This window comes from Gambusia affinis, linkage group LG18, assembly GCF_019740435.1.
Source record: "Gambusia affinis linkage group LG18, SWU_Gaff_1.0, whole genome shotgun sequence".
Taxonomy (NCBI): Eukaryota; Metazoa; Chordata; class Actinopteri; order Cyprinodontiformes; family Poeciliidae; genus Gambusia; species Gambusia affinis.
The window spans coordinates 18638487-18655447 of record NC_057885.1 but is presented as its reverse complement, the minus strand read 5'-3'; positions in this window follow the sequence as shown (position 1 = coordinate 18655447).

The following is a 16961-nucleotide window of genomic DNA, read 5'->3' as shown; positions in this document are numbered from 1 at the left end:
TATGTTCTTTTTGTGGACAGGTGGGTTCTATTCCAAATACTCAAACCACCATTCAAAAACAGGCGTGGTTGTAGGACTTATGTTGGACTGGTAGCTTCTATACATTGCCTCTTACTCACGTATCACTGGAGATGCCAAAATCCTTTAGTTCAGCAATGCAGGAACTAAATCATATCTTAAAATGATAGATGCTGCGAAATTACCATTCATTTGTTGGAGTCACATTTATATTAAAAAAATCTAATTAAATGTTCATGATATGTACATCATTTTAAAGACATAGAACTATAACACATATTTTATTCTGCATTCTTAAGTTCAGACACAAAATAAACAATAAGCATTATCTGCTTTTTTTTAATGGATGCCATCATTTTGACTTGGAGTAGCAGTCTGAAGAAACTTCTCCAGACTTTGACGAGAGTGAGTCCCGTCAAGGTCAGAGGTCACTCACTTCTAAATTTACCTCCAGTATATCTCTTTCTTATCCTATAAGCTGAATCATCCACAACCTGGTTCTGATAAAAAAAAAAATCTCCTCCTAAAATAAGGTTAACATTTTAAGATAGAATTGCAATTAAAGTTAAGATTAGATGTAATCTAGTATTTTATGTGCCTGAATTTTTATTACTTTGGATTAATATAAACTGGATCAAAATGAACTTTATCTTGCTGGATTTGATGTAAAAATGACCATTGTGTTGTGTGAGTTTTTGTGAAGTGTTCAGCTTTACTTTAAGCTGAAATGTTATGTAATATGGAAACAGAAAGTAACTGAGAAAAGAGGAACAATAAGCAGTTGTATGCAGATATGTTTAATTTAAGCTGAAGTAGAAGGGCTGATCACACATAACTTGCAAGGAGAGAAAGGAAATAATAAAGGATAATTTTTACCATTCCTTCTTTGAAGTGACTATAATCTGGAAAGGTATTTTCTTCTTTTAAAGATTAAATGTTTTTTACTATTATTATTTTTACATGCCATGGAAATATATTTATAATTATTCTTTCTAGATATAAAACAATCTGGATGCAAAAAAAAATGGTTGGATTCCCATTCATCACATCTGTGTTCCTGATCCTACCGCTGTTGTTTTGCAATGCAGATATACAGTCAATAAAAAATGGTCTGGTAAGTTCTCTTTTAGAGTTATTCATTGTTCTCCAAGCAAAATCATACACCCTTTTGTAATTTCATTGTGCTTTTTATATGCAATAATTACAACAAACCTTCTTTGTGGTACATTTCAGGTCGAAGTAATGGACAACCTTCAAATAATGTTAGAGTCAACTGTTCATGTTCAGGTGAATATAAATCTATATCAAATGCTGGCAGGAAGATTCTGGATGTTATTTTAATAGTGTAGAGTTTGACTTCCTGTTGTGATTTTTTAATTTTCTCCTTCAGAAAGCAGAACAAGACAGAATTGAAGCAATGTCCAAACTTTTGGATGAAGCAAAATATTTGACAAATATGGAACAATTGGTATACATGTTTTGATTAACATTTTTGGGCAGGGTTAAATTTATTTTTTCTTAATACTTTTATATTTCATATGTTCTTTTAGTTTTTATATGATTTAATGTCAGTTGTTGTGCAATGCCATGGTAACATGATATATTTGGTCAATTTCAGGAAACATTCTTGGAGGACCTTCAGGAAGCTGCAGATGAAGCACATGAAAACCAGGTAGTTATTTTGCTACTTAAATAGATCAAAATTAGAGTTGTGGTAAACAAAAGCTATTTTTTTAAAATTGTGTTGATGCTTTTTAAAATAATTTTTTTCCTTCCTAAAGATGTTTGCAAAGTTCAGCATTGCAATTCTCAGCGAAGTGCTGGAAGAAAAGATGAAAGTGTTTCAACCCAATCTTCAACAAATGAAAATGTCACAAGATCCTTTGGTTTATCAAGTGATTCTTGGTTTGGAAAGCCTTAGAAAAACAACAATGACTTATTTAGACCTGAAGGACAAGGTCTTTAATGGACGAGCAAAAGATACTGCAAAAAATCTGAATTATGTTTTGAATGTTTTAAGATCACAAGAATTTGATGATGAGCTGTAAAAGTTTAGACCTCTCTGTTGTGATTTTTATCTGTGCCGAGCAACTTCAAATTTATCTTAGTCATTCCTTCCCATTATTGCTGTGATTCTTAGTAATATATTTAATATGATAAGATCAACTTTTTGTTTTTAAACATTATTGACAATAAAAGCTTTTGCTTTCATTACTGAATGAGGTATGCTGTTTTCCATACTCATAAAAAAAATTAAATGAGATCATTATATCCAGGATGAATGCATGTAAATGTTAGCCATCACTGTAAAACAGATTTTAATCAGTAGGTTTAGGCTGTGAAGATACGTTAATTTGTTACTATACGTTTACAAACGCAAAGCAATTGTAAATGTCATATGAACATATGAAATGTGTGTTGTAATATAAGACAATATTGCGTATTTTCATGGTAATAAACTTTGCAATCAGCTGACTAATCAAGCAAATCACAAAGGGGAACATGTTGAATGAATGTATTTAAAAACAGAGTGCAGTATGCACTGTATATACTATGTAGTTTTGCTGCTTCATCAGCATAAAATGTCTGCTTTGGTTTTAGGTCTAACTGTATTATCCTAATGAGTCTATAATTAATAAAAAATGTTTCAATCAAACTGGTCTCATGTGATGTATCAAAGCATTGTGTTGTGTGAGGTGCAACAAATGTTATGATTGCATATTTGTATTTTTCAGAAAATCTTACTGCAGCACAGATTTATATCTTTCTATTTAGGGAAATGAGTCTGTTGCTACAGACAGGCTGGTTACATTGTAAATGTGCCTGACAAATTTCGTTCTGTGTGGACTGAGAGACTCCAGTGAACAACAGTGAATTAATTTACACAAATGAAGAAAACCTGAGTAAAGAGTCTCTCTAGTTGAGGTTTGGTTAAATCATCTCTGATGACTCTCTGACAACTCAAAAGTGGAAATAAAACTAAACCATTCGTTTGTAGGAGGAAATTCTGAAAGTAACAGAATAATTCATCCAGTCTGACCAGCCACTATATTTCACATTGCCCTGGTCAACCACATAACATCCCAGCAATGTTGACAAAAAAACGAAAAATTGCAATAGACAAATACATTGGCAAGGAACTGTACACAAACATTTTCAAACAATGTTATCAGCAGCAGCAGCATTGTCTGAAAACAGATTTGTGGTGTCTGGTTTCAAGGCCACCAACAGTCTGGCAGATCTTTTAGTTTCACTCAACTGACTGTGGTCTGCAGAGGAATTTTTCTTACAAACGTCAGATGACAAAAAATGTTCATTGTTTTACTTTCTGTGCTTGGCAGAACAGTGTGAAGAAAAACCAAACACCAAATACTTTTGATCTGAAACACTGTAGCTTTAGTTGAATGTCAAGCATTGTCCGGTCAGAAGGTAATTTAGTTTTGTCTTATTTCACTTACAGATATTGGCGCTAGAAACTAGACCAAAAGTACTTAATCAAATTTTGTGTTTTTTGCATAAAAACACTGTTTCTGCTTTCAGGATTGTGACACATTTCTTTTTCATTTAATGTTCCCCTTGATGTTTCACTAAAAACATTCTGGGTATATTCCAGAAATTGAAAAATGCTGGGTCAGACCCAGACACAGAGCTGTGTGCTCCAATCAATTCAGACACAAGCAGCCAGACGACATGTGCTCTGGCTGGGGGAGGAGACAAGAAGAGTATTAAAATCATCTTAGAGTACAACTACTCTTATTCAACACCTTCATGCGGTTTATCACTACAATTTAAGGTATGTCATAGAAATCCACTCTGTAATGTAAGGTGTTGAGAATATCTGTATATTCTATTTGCCTCAATAATATATGTATACTGTATATCTATATCAACAGTATATATTGTGTGATGCCAGTTGCAGTCATGTTCAGAAACATGGAAGTGGTTGATGTCAGAAGACTGGTCTTCATTTTCACTTTGCTAGGTTTGCTCTGCCCTGCAAATTCATGGATAGACAAGGACAAGCTGGTAACATGTTTTCTTTGTCTGATTTCATATGTTTCAACAAATGAATTTTTAACAAGCACCAGCTGCCATTATCTATTTTTTTTTCATTGTAAAACCACAATATTCACTTTGGATTTCCAGAGAGAGATGAAAGTGAATGTTGAGCTGCTGAAACGGGAAGCATTGAGGAGAACCGTGAGTAAGACACACAAAGTAAATCTCTTCATATAGATTCCTACAGCAACAAACAAATGTATTATTTTTCAGGTTAATAACTTGGTAGAAACGGTCTTCAGTCCTTTGGTTCTTGAGAAGTTGGAACAAGTAATGGATTATAACAATAAGATGCTCAGGAATGGGAGGAACAGCTTTCCAGAAGTTGCTGAAATCTTCCAGAGTGTAAAGGATGTGGTGTTGGTCGGCAAAGGTTTTCTGCGTAAAGTGCTTCAAAATGAGGCTGAAAAAATCAAAGACTATAAAAATAAAATTTCACAACTGGAAAGAATTATGATGAACCTGGAAGAGAGGAAATCTGAGCTGTAAAGCTCTTCTTAGTGATTCTGGATATAGGATTCCCACCGAAATGAATTACATTTTGTGAACAGACTTTGAGATTTGAAAATGTCTTGCGAAATTAAATATTTCTAAAATCTTTGACTACTGTTCCTGCCTGTTTTCTTGTTTACACACACACATAGGAAAAGAAACAATAAAAATACAAAGTACATTTATCTCCCAAACATTCTGTAGAATACCCTTGGTGAATATTATGTCATCCACAAAATCAGGTTTTATTGTTTTAGTGTTTGCTCCATTGAAGGTTTCTTCAGTTTTTTTGTCTTTCCTTCCACAATTTATTGTTTCAGATCACCAAACAACTTTTGCAATCTGACAAATACAATTTATATAATCAATAAATAATACATAGAACATGTCTAACATGGAGTTGATTATCTTGAAAAGCAAATCCTAAAATACACTTGAGTGCATTTCCCACGTGTATTCTCTGTCCGAGATAACCATATTTGTGCACAGAATGTTTATATTAGCCCACAACACAACAACAAAAGACTGTTGATATCCTGGATGGAGCTCGTAATAGAAAAAACTGTCTTTTGCTAACTTGGGCTGGAATACCACTCAGAGGGGAAGAAGCTATTTCCCCAAATGTCAAATAAAAAGTCTGATCACAGATGTTAAAGCTCTCAGGGTCAGAGATTTGTCCTGTGGTTGGATGAAACTAAAGTTTGCTGCAGGAGGGACTGGTGCACTCACACAACAGAATAATTTCATTAGAAGAAGGATAATAAAAATCTAAAATTGTTCCAGAATTTAGAAACTGATGGCATTTTTCTAGTAGCAATGGTTTTGTCTCACTTAATGTCAGAGAGCAAGAAAAAATACATCTTTTTATTCATTTTATGTAACATCGACATTGTTTTCAATTGTATTTAAGAAGAATGCTTAGTCTGTATTTTAAAACAAGTCCCCCACAGCGCTTTAAGAAGTCTTAACTATCATTTCTCTACAGCCTAACTTGAAAAATGAAACTTGAAGATTTTGTGTGGTCATAAACACAAAACTTGCTGGGACAAATATAAGACTGTGAGGAGAGGAAGTAACTCCAAGAGGATATAAAAATGGTCACATTATTTCCAGACATCCAGTTCAGTTTCTCGTTGAAGAAGAAGTTTGACATTTCAGGTAAGTGTAAAAGGCAATACTACACCTCAACTACAACTACAAATTTTAACAATTTTATCTCTTTTAAATTTACCTTCAAAACAGAGATGGCAATGATACCCTGTGTCAAAAACAGAGGAGCCTTTGGCACCAGAACCATTAAAGGCTTGTTCCTCGTTTTTGTTCTGCTGAGCCTCTTTTGCTGCACAAGTTCACAGTTTGACAAACAGCTGGTACATAATGTGTTGATTAAACTGCTTATAGAAAAAGTACAATACTTACATTTTTGACTCAGTCTACTTTAATAACTTAACCAAATATATATTTTCACTGTTGATTTGCAGACTGAACTCCTTGAAACTATAGAAAAAACAAAATCAGTCGTTGAGAGACTGAAGGTGAGTCAGAATGTTTTCATGCTTAAAAGTAACTACATTCTTTTACTTTACAAGACAGTGGAAGAACTGAATATTTTGTGCCACAGCTAAAAAACAATGACCATAAAACTCACAGTTAGTTTGTTTTTGAAAGATTTCTGTTGTATTTTTGGTCAATGATACAAATTCTTCACTAAGTCATATTTGTCTGATGTTCATGCTGCAACACATAAAATTGAAGGTGATATAAACAGTATAATCATAATTTTTAAGATCTTAGTTTCTATGTACTATATGATAAAGATCTATTTTTTTTCCTCATCAGAGTGAGGAGTTCCAGATTGAAGATCATCATCTACTGATAGAAGAAATCAATCAGAAAATAAAACAAACGTGGGACTTTCTCAAGGTTCAGGAAGAGGAGCAGGCTAAACTATAACTTCTATAACTATAACCATAAATATAACAGCATAATTTAGCCTTTTATACTCCATTTGGAATATCATCCTAATGTGCAGCATAACTCTAACCTTTCAGGAAGTTGCTTAATATCATAAACTGCTGAGTACAGTTGCAATACCTTTTTGAGATGTAACATTATCAAGAACTATGACATTATTTTTACTCTAGAGACGTTTTTGATGGTGATGTTTTAAATGTAACGTTGGTTAAAATGCTTGTATGGAAAACAAAATTATGAAATAAAGTTGCTAAAGATCATTTTCATTTTTGTTTCTGTCCTTAAAGTTTAATTCTATTTAAAATTATGCTAATTTTAGCAGTCATCAATTTTGACAATATTGGTTTGATACAATTGTGGGGTATGTTTAAAAATAAAAAATATTTTCTTATTCAACTCAATGGGTAATTTGTAGAATGCTGAGTAAGTTTGAGCCTTGAGAAAGCTTTTCAGTTTTATACTTACCACACTGACACAATAACAGGAAACAACATTAATTTAAGTACTGTGAAATAAAATGGTCAAACATTTCAACAGCTAGCTCTATGCTGTTTCTGGTTAGTTGAAAATTATTTCATACTGAGTATATAATATTTAAGTGGTAATTGAACTCATCAATAACAGCAGATGTGTTGTTCTTGCTTAACTCACTTCAGACAATGTTGTTATGTAAGTAAACACAGAAACACATATTGTTCAATATTGACACTCTGACAGTATTATATTACAGTGGCTTTCAAAAGACACACATTGCACACTTCAGTTTTATTCAAATTTAAGATGAAATACCAGTACAGGTTGGTGGATTATTTTGGAGAAAATTCTTTATTTTGTCATGTTTTATTTAAATACCAATTTGAAAGTGCATTTATGTTCAGTGCACTGAGTTAGCAATTTGTTTGTCTTCAATGCATTTACAGCTGGAGGTGTTTAAAGATTGGATTTTTTTGTCCTCTACCAACTGATCTTTATCCATGTATTTGGGAGTTTTGTCCTGCTGGCTACAAGGTTAAACTCCTCTCAGGTCTCAGGTCTTTTAGCCATTTTTTGTATTTATTGTTGTGTATCTATTCCCATTCACCTTCCCATCTAGTATGACTAACTTCACTGACCCTGCAAAAGAAAGCCATCCAGTATGATAGTACCACAGCTGTGTCTTACTTTGTGTCATTCTATCTTATAGACTCTCACATTCAATCTGTGGAAAAGGTCAAGGTTTGAATGATGTCACCAGCTGTCTTGCGGACCCCAGATGTTGGTATCTTGGGTCTAAACCACCATACGTTCCTTCAGTTTCATTTTGATGACTGATATCTGCAGTGGAAATTTTGTGGTTATGGTCATGTGACAAAAATGCCCATAGATGTACTTTCTGTGTAAGACAAAACAATGTCAGAAATTTTGAATGCCACATTTTAACATTGTAACATTAATGGCAAATATTCTGAGAAAAACAGGAAATAATTCAACCTCTTTGGTCCTGCTTTAAATTAGTGTCTTAAGGTGCATAGGACCAGTTTTTGCCATCAGTTTTTCTTTTCTTTTCACTGCCATCTACTGGTTGTTGTAACCAGTCGGTGCATCTATCGCTTGTTCTAATTTCCCACATTTCTTTTTATATACAGTATTGTGACAGAACAAATAAGAAGCACTCTTTACTTTTACTCCACATTTTCCTGAGAGGATAATCTGAAACGTTACTGAAAATGAAAGCTGATTGTTCTGTGAGGCTGTAGGCAGGTTCCAGTTGTTGTTTATGTCAAATCATTATCACATGCAACAGCGACTGTTTATAGCAGAAACAAAAGGAAAATAGTTTAAAACTGAAACTGCTGAGACATTATTAATTTCTTAGTCCTCACTTTACCACAAGCTCCTCTTTTCAAAAGCAGATAACATTTGTAACAGTTCATTTTAAATTCAGATAGTTTAATTAATTTGTTACTAAATACACATATAGTTTCAGATGTGTTGATCTGAAACCAGATATACACATCTGGTTTATATGTGTGTACAAACCAGATGTGTAAAAGACTCTAAAATTATTTTAGAGTCTTTGGGTGCGTTAATTCAAGTAATCATGGCCACGGCAGCCACATCTGCAATCAAATATTTGACTGATGTCAGGATTGCTTATCATGTTCAATGTGGATCGGCACCTTAATAATTAACAAAAATTACCTGGTGAACAATTACCACCTCTAAAATAATTCATCATTTTTATCATGTATTAACTCTACAGATGCTCCCTGCCCAAGGATTGATGTTGGTGAAATTTAATTCAGAGTACAGTGCTATGCTATTTAAGTCCACCTCTCTTTTCAGTAGTTTGTTTGTTTCAATTTGTCTTTTAATCTGTGTTTTCATTATTAAAAGATCAGTGTACCACCATGATAATGACTGCCGCCACACTGCAACCTGTGGTGTGTGCTATCTACAACAGGTCATCAGTTTCAGTCTCCAAGCTATAGTATGACCGGGGAATTTTCAAAAAAAGAAAAAAAAAAAGATTTTGTTACTTTCAACACAAACAGTGAAAATCCCGCATGCAAATTCTCAAGCATAGTAAGACAGATTGATCAATATTTGAAACGTTTTAAATCATACATCGTTAATATGGAATCTATGAAGTATTCAATGGAGTCTTACTGTAAAATAATCAACGGTTGACTGCAAGATTGTGTGCACCAACGAGAAATTTGACCTCAGTTTTCACACTCACACAGTGTACAGACAAAAGTATAAATATATTGTGCAAATTTTATTTCAATTAAAATAAGAATGAAGGAACAATAAAGTGTAAAAGAATCAAAGGATACAAGAATGATGGGAAACAACCATATCTTTTTTTATTCTGATGATAGATTAAGAGTAACTGTAAATTACAATTCTTAGATAAAAACTTGTCTTATTAAATAAAGTACAATTTCAATCTGTGTTTGAAATCTATGTGCTTTATTTACACTATATTTATTTTCAGTTTATAATATGATGCTAAACATGTAAGTAGACAGACACAGAGCATACATCTCCTGTTCTGAGGAGATACAAAAGTCTTGAGCTGATTGTCGTCTCCTGCTTTGGCTTATGCCTACGATTTATGTATTTTTAACATATCCATCCTTTTTCCATAAAGGATATCCTTCTCATGTTGAAATACATGGAGCAGAGGTAGGACTGACGCGTCACATGCTAGTTTGCTAGCCAAACTGTTTGCTGTTTGACCAGCAAACTGCAAACAGTTTGTTGCCGTTTGTTTTACCCACTTCTGTTTCTGCCTGGTTTTGAATAAATCTGCCACATAATGTTAAAAAATAATATTACACCAACTTCTCTTGATTTTCCATGATTCATTACATTATAAATATCTTAAGGGAACAGATTCTATTCTTAAGGTAACTTCAAAGTCATGCATCGATTCTTTTTCATCCTGCACACATGTTCATTTGTTAAGTAAACATGCATTTCAATCTCATCACTCTTGCAGTCAACAACGATGGTCTTTTTCCCCCAGAGAAACTTTTGGGTGGACTGGAGGATGACTATGAGGAAGGTTATGATCATATTTCTTCATCAGTGCTTTCACCGGATTTATTATGTTCACACCTTCATCACCTGGATCTAATGGAGTCCTGAATTCAGACTGATGTGTTCTCTGACGAAGATGAAAAGAAAAGAAAAAAGTAGTCACACTGAATATTTTGAACATATTTCCGTTACGTTTTTTTTTTTATCAGTAAAAAAGTACATATTAAAAGTACATTCAAGCAGAACTTAAATAGATTTTAAAAAGAGCATAAACATTTTGTATTTCTCAGAAAATTTCTAAAATACATAAAACCAATAAAAATTGATTTTACTGCTGGAATGACAATAAAGACAGTCTTCAGATTGTCACTGACAGGAAGTCACTGACACCTTCCACAAGGTGGAGAAGCCAAGAAAAACAAATTATATTCAAAGTAAGACATTTTTTTACTTATTTATTAAAAATCATTTTTTGGTGCTTGTAGGGAATATTTATATTTTCTGAGAAATCAACATGTGGGATTTGATTTGATTTTATAATAATATAAAACAATATAAATAAACACAAAAAAACGTGTCCATAAAATATTTGCGTTTCCCCTTTTGAAATGCTGAAGTCACCTGTTCTGTTTTTCTAATTGTTTATACGCTCACCTTCAGTTTCTCAAGATCTTCTTTTGTTTTCTTGCACAATTCCTGTAACGCTGTCTGCAGATTTAGAGTGAAAAGTGAAACTTAGTCACACTTGAACATGTGATGTCACAACAAAATCATTCCACAAATGCTGCAGTACATTACTTTATGATTAATTCTCCATAATTTACCATGTGTTTCTGTCCAGAATGGGAATTTGTGAAGTGGATGAGATCCAACAGAGGGAAAATTAGGAACAGGATTTTTGTGGTTCTGATACCAGTCGCTCTTCTAACACCGGCCATCATCATTATTCTGAGAAAAGGAAGCATTAAACTTGATGTTGAAAATGTCTCTCTTAGTTATAGTTTTACTGTGTGAACTCAGCCAAGTAGATGCAAAAGTTAGCATTGTACATCCCAAATTTACTGTCTACTTGATAGAAAAATTATGTATCTGTCACTTTTGTGCTGTAGGAAACCAGTAATAAAAAAAAAATTCTCAAAAATATTTTTATTTTCATTACTGTGGCTTTTAGCAATAGAGATGGTGCCACTGTACGTTATGCACACTCTATCTAAATGCTGTAGCGCAGTTTTTTTAGAGGTCCCTTTGATTAATAACAACTGGAACATCATAAAGTGAATTTTGTTTTCCAATCTGTTATCATTTTCCCTTATTTTGACATTATACAATGTTCTTTGCTTGTTTAATTTTTTATTTTCCTCCAAATCATATAAAGCACTTTGAATTTCCTTGTTGATGAAAATGTTCTTTTCTCATAAACTGCCTCATCCTGATAGTCGACATCAAAATCAATCAACATGTTACAGCCACATGATAATATTTGAGAATCGATGGGAAATTTACTGAACTTGGTTTATGCCTAAATATAAACAGAAATCTGCCTGAATTTAATAAAAATGTTCAAGGTCTTACCTGGTGTATAAAAAGGAGGAGCTGCTGTTCAGGAGAGAAGTCATGAAGTGACAATGTGACGCACAACAAATACTTTAAAAACTGCTCAGGCTACCTGAGTCTTGTCAGCTGACTTAGAAATGTTACCTTTAAAACAGTTTCTGTTTCATTTCTTTTGCAGAAATACAGTGACGCACAATAATGTGACAAAGCCTTCCAACACACATTTACACTTTTCTGCTTTGTTTACAGCTTACTGTCTGCAAAAATTAAAGCTTTCCCCACATTTGGAGGAAAAAGAGAGAAGCTTACAATGTTGATGTTGTGTTGATGTTTTGCTGTAGGAGGAACAGCTTACTTCAAAAAATAAATCATCTTCCAAATAGACAATAGCCTTAATCACACTGACAAATGTCTTTAAAGATTTGAAAACATTTGATCAGGAAAGGTGTGTGTAAGGATAACAGCCATCAAACACCAGCCTGTCTGGACAAATGGGTCTGAAATTACCGAAAATGTAAAATTGATTCATAAGCATTTATTATCAGAAATTCCTTTATTCTTTTGTTATCTATTAATTTATTTATTTGCACAGTCTTACCAGAGGTGCCAAAAACATGGAGCATGCTGAATAACTTGAAACAATATTGAAAATAAAAGGTGAGCAGTCAGTGATGTCAAGGTTTATTTCCATAGAGGAATCTCCCTGTTGGTATTTGCATAACATCATCACATGCCACAGTCATTGTCTCAGAAACGAAAGAAAAACTGCTGAGGCATCGTTCATTTCTCTGTGTTCACCTTAACAGCAGCTCCTCCTGTCAAACAGCAGGTAAGATCTGTAGCATTTTTAATTCAAATAAGTTTAAATATTTTAATAAAAACAGACATGCTTTCTGGTATAACTCATACCTAAAAGAGTAAAATTATTTTAGAGTCCTGGTTGTTTTGATTCCAGGAATCATGGCTGCAGCAGGTTTACCTGAAAGCGAACGTCTGGTTGGTGTCAGACCTGCCAAAGGATTGTTCCTCATCTTCTCTCTTCTTGCTCTGGTTTCTGTCACCAACTCAGTGATTAGCAAAGATTACCTGGTAAATCATCTTTGCTTTAATTTTCTTTTAAATCTAAAATAATTAATCTCGACCTTTTAAGTGGAGCTTTTGAAATTTGCATTTTTGCTGACTGGAAATTAGCCTCTTTGAATAGGAAATATATAATTTTATAAAGTCGTTGATAGGTGGCATTGTAGTCCAATTCTTTTGCAAATCATTTATTTCTATTTATTTATTTTTAATTTCATGATCATACAGTTATAGACAGAAACTCTTGAAACAGTGGGCTCTGGAAATCAAATATGCTGTTACAATGTTACTCATCTCATGTTTCTGAACATTTCAGAAAATAATTCAGGAATACTATGAGGGTGGACTGACGGATGCAGCTGATAAGAAGGTGAGTTAATCGAAGCTTTTCTTCTATCATTTATCTAGTTTATTTTCAAGGTCAATATAGTGGGGAGAGGAAAATTAAAAGATGTAACACACTGCACAGAATATCTGTTAAAGTCGTTTTTTCTTTTTGAAAGAAAGATTTTGAGAACCAGCTGAAAGTCGCCTCGCAGATCTTTGAAGAAGAGATGGAGAAGTTTCATCCCATGTTGGATCAAGTGAAAGCTGCAACAGCAAACTCTACATCTCTGAAGGGACTCCTGAGCTCCATCACCAACCTCTTAGTGAAAAAAAGGAAAGATTTCGCTAAGGGTAAAAAGGCACATCAGAAGGAAATTGACGACATCTGGAACTTCATAAAAGCCATGCATTATGGCAAAGATTTGCTGTAACAGTTGTAAAATGTTTCTCTAGTACAGATGGTCAGTTTCTGAGCTTTCTTGTTTTGTAAGCAAAGAACTGAACTGAGTGAAGAGATTGTGATTGTAGAAAATGTTTTTGATTCTGCTCAAGTGATCAGTAATCATGATTACACTGATGTGTAAAGCTGAACTTTTTTTTGGTTAAATTTGTCAATTTAGCATTTTGTAATTTGTTCTAATGCCAAGTTGTAGCTCTAAATGAGTTTTGTTTTTAATTGTTTTTGTGAACTTCTTTTCTGTTTTTAAGGTCTCAAAAACTGAGCCACATTTATCAGGTCTGGATTTGCACTTGAATGTTTTGAGTTTAAGGAACATAAAAATGCAATATTAACGTTGTAGCCACAAAAGAGTTGTTGATAACTGAAATTAGAGAATTGCTTCCAGAACAAAGTTTTGTCCAGATAACTGTTTCCTGCAGAAGGAAAATAGCTATGCTGATCACGGTACAATGTTCTAAAAGACTCCTGCTGCCATATTGGGATTTATTCGTTATATTTCTCAGATATATTTAAATATGATTTTAGCCATAAAAGAGGTTAACCAGCATGCACACTGAATTATTTTGAGCTCAACAGAGTGGAAAATGTGAGGATTTTGGATGAGTATGTCATGTATAGTTTTCAGTATAACTGAAATGTTTGTATTAGAAAAGCTTTTTTTTTTTTTTTTTTTTTTTTTGTCAGGGTAATTGTTCAGCACCTTGTAAATGTATTCAGACTCTTAGAATTCATTCAGATTTTGTAAAATTACAGCCTGGAGATTTGTGGTTTATTGGGATTTTATGTTGTAACAATTCAAATAAAGAGAATAACTTTGAAGTGGAACGATGACGCATTGATTCAAAATGAGGAGTGCCAATCTTTGACGCAGCAACCAGATATATTTTGTCTTCCTGTTAACACTTCTTATCAGAAAATTGTCATTTTGGGAAATATGCCAACATGATTTACTGTAAGCCAGGGAATTATTTTTTATTCTGCGAAAGAGAAAGTGGTGCAGGCCACACTGAGCAGATCTGCTGTTGTGGTTTTTTTCTACTACTTTGACGTCTGCCAAAGACAACAGAGAATGTGTTCTTCCTAAAAGTCCCAAACTATTTTACAAATTCTGACGTAAATCCATAAGCCGTAAAATGATTAAAGCAATAAGTCAAGCTTACTGGAACATCTGGGGAAGTACCTTGAAACAACACTGTAATGAAAACTTAGCAAATAAGTTCTTGTCAAGTGACTTCTTATCCACATAACCATCTCATTTCCATACATTAAAAACTTGTCCAAAAGCTTTTCATATTTAAGCAATTAGTTTCAATTAATTGATTAAGTTTAATTAATTTTCTGAAGTTAATTGTTGCCATATCTGTGTAATATGCCCGTTGATTATAAAGATTACCTTCTTTCATGTTTTAAAATCAGTTTTTAATACTGTGTCTCTGAGGTGCAATGCTTATGAACGTGTCGATTGTATTTTTGCATGTATTTTTATGTTACATTAACATAAAATCATAAAGAAAAAAGGTGCAAATGTGCGTTTGGACGTTTTGTAGTCAGACTGTTGTGTTTTCTGTCACAGCTTCATCATGAGTTACTATTTGTTTAACGTCAGAATTGAAAGAGAAACTACATTAAGTGAAACTCTTGAGACAGTTTATAAGCTTCAGGTAACCTGAGGAGTATTATCAGAACTGAACGCGCTTCAGCTTGTCACCTCTTGAGTAACAGCTCCTCTTTTCTCTACACTTCAGGTAAGACCAATGACTCTTTTAATTAAGACAAATTTCTGTTTTCATTGAGGCAATGACCAAGTTAAGTAAATTTCTTATGATTTCCTAGGGTGTGTTTTCACTGCAATCATGACCAGATCAGCTTCATATGGAAACAGAGGATTGTTTGGTATCAGACCAACCAAAGGACTCCTCCTCATCGTCACTCTGCTGGGCCTAGTTTCTGCAGCAAACTCTCTGATTAACACAAGACACCTAGTAAAGTATTTTTGTGACATATGCAGCTTTAGTTTGTTCATATATTTTAACTTAAAGTGGGTCTGAGATTAAATAAGTTAGAAATAACCAAAAAACTGTGGACAACAGTTTATTCTGTTTTATTTAAAGTTTAATGTTGTTTTCATTGCGCAGTTATCAATTCTAAAACATGACTTAATTATGGTCTTTATATTGTTAAAAATGCGTTTGCAGCTCTCATCCTGTAACACAGCTCTTTATTTGCACATTGCAGAAAATAATTCAGGAATACTATGAGGGCGGGTTGGAGGATGCAGCTGACAAGAAGGTCAGTAATTGATTAAGTATGAAAAGCTTTTGGACAAGTTTTATGATACCTTAATTAATAATTTCAGAAGCTTAAATCATGACAAAGCTTGTCTAAAATTGTCTAATACATAAACACGCTCTACAGATATCTAATGAAAGTTTCTCTTCTGTTTCCCCCCAAAAGAAAGAATTTGAGAACAGGATTAAATTTGCCTCCATCGACTTTGAGGAAGAACTTGAGAAGTTTCATCCCACGCTGAAGCAGCTGAAAGCAGCAACAGCAAACTCTACAACCCTACAAGGACTCTCACGTGCCATCACAGATTTCTTAGTCAAAGAAAGAAAAGACTTTGCTGAAATTGTGAAGGCAAATCAGGAGGAAATTAACGATATTTGGAGTTTCGTAAAAGCTCAGGAGTACGGTGAGGATTAGCTGCAGGTAGTTTTTAGTTTTCTGACCTTTCTCATCTCTTTCTGGCATGAGAAAATTTTCTTTTTGATATTTATTATCTCAAATTATAGTTATAATTATAGGCCATTTTCTTAATAATACATGTAAAAGTTTATTATGAATGCAAACTGTTTTGACGGCATGTGGGCATCTGACTTTTGATTCTGTCTAATCACTCTACGACACTATTGATTCTTTTAAAAAGCCATTTAAAGCACTTTTATCAGTTTTGTTTTCCTGCACTAGATGGTACTTTAGTAAGTTGATATGATGATTTTGTTCCTCTAATCTTCATTTATAAATTATTTTAAGAATGCTAAAATTGATATGTAGATAAACTTTACATTTAATGTTTGAGTATTTAATAAAACTGATTTAGAACTCTATAGCATGTCTGTTTTTCCCAAAACTGATTGTATGGATTTGTAATAATAATAACACAAAGAAGAATATTGAGTTATGACAAAGACAACTCCTACGTGAGAATTTCCTGCAACAGCTCACAAGGTGGCAGTGTTGCTTGTTTTTCACAGAAACATCTTTGGCTCTAAGAGAGTCATATTGCCATGTTTATGTATTTAACTGAAGCACACAGTCCTAAAGCTGAAACCCATGTTGGAACATGAAACTCAATGCACATAACCACAAAAAAGCAGATGATTAATTGAATCTGCTTGTTTGTTTTTAATGATTTAAACTTATAGCTATTTTTAAAAGGTTGTTTTTTAATCAGATACAGGACTATACA